At 44.1% G+C, this 624-nt stretch overlaps 1 pseudogene; it reads left to right on the top strand.

Annotated features, from left to right (window-relative positions):
- Positions 1-4: 4 nt before the first annotated feature.
- Positions 5-616, top strand: LOC102742866 (olfactory receptor 52B4-like; annotated as a pseudogene).
- The last annotated feature ends 8 nt before the right edge of the window (positions 617-624 follow it).

The raw sequence follows: 624 nt of genomic DNA, 5'->3' as shown, positions 1-624 counted from the left end.
TGTCCTCTCCACCTGCATAGTACCTCAGGCCTTGGCCATCTTCTGGTTCCATGCTGGGGAGATCTCCCTGAATTGCTGCATCACTCAGGTTTTTTCCTACCCTTCCACCTTCATCTCTGAGTCAGGGATCTTGCTGGTGATGGCGTTTGACCGCTACATTGCTATATGCTACCCCCTGAGGTGCACCACGATTCTTACACGTGCTCTGATTGGGAAAATTGGAGTAACTGTCTGTCTGAGAAGTTATTGTACAATTTTCCCCATAATATTTCTTTTGAAAAGATTGACTTTCTGCCAAAATAATATTATTCCACACACCTTTTGTGAACACATTGGTTTGGCCAAATATGCTTGTAATGACATTTGAGTGAACATCTGGTATGGACTTTTTGTCATCATGTCGACAGTGGTCTTAGATGTCCTGTTAATTTTTGTTTCTTATCTACTGGTTCTCTGTGCTGTCTTCCACATGCCTTCCCCAGATGGTCGCCACAAAACTCTCAACACACGTGGCTCCCATGTCTGCATCATCATCCTCTTTTATGGGCCTGTGATCTTCACAAGTCTTATTCAGCGGTTTGGACACCACATTCCACCTCATATCCACATTTTCCTGGCTAATGT

The sequence above is a fragment of the Leptonychotes weddellii genome, unplaced genomic scaffold (assembly GCF_054177405.1).
Source record: "Leptonychotes weddellii isolate Sample4059 unplaced genomic scaffold, ASM5417740v2 HiC_scaffold_57525, whole genome shotgun sequence".
Classification (NCBI taxonomy): Eukaryota; Metazoa; Chordata; class Mammalia; order Carnivora; family Phocidae; genus Leptonychotes; species Leptonychotes weddellii.
Note: the sequence above shows the minus strand (reverse complement) of the source record. Positions and strands in the feature narration are given on the sequence as shown.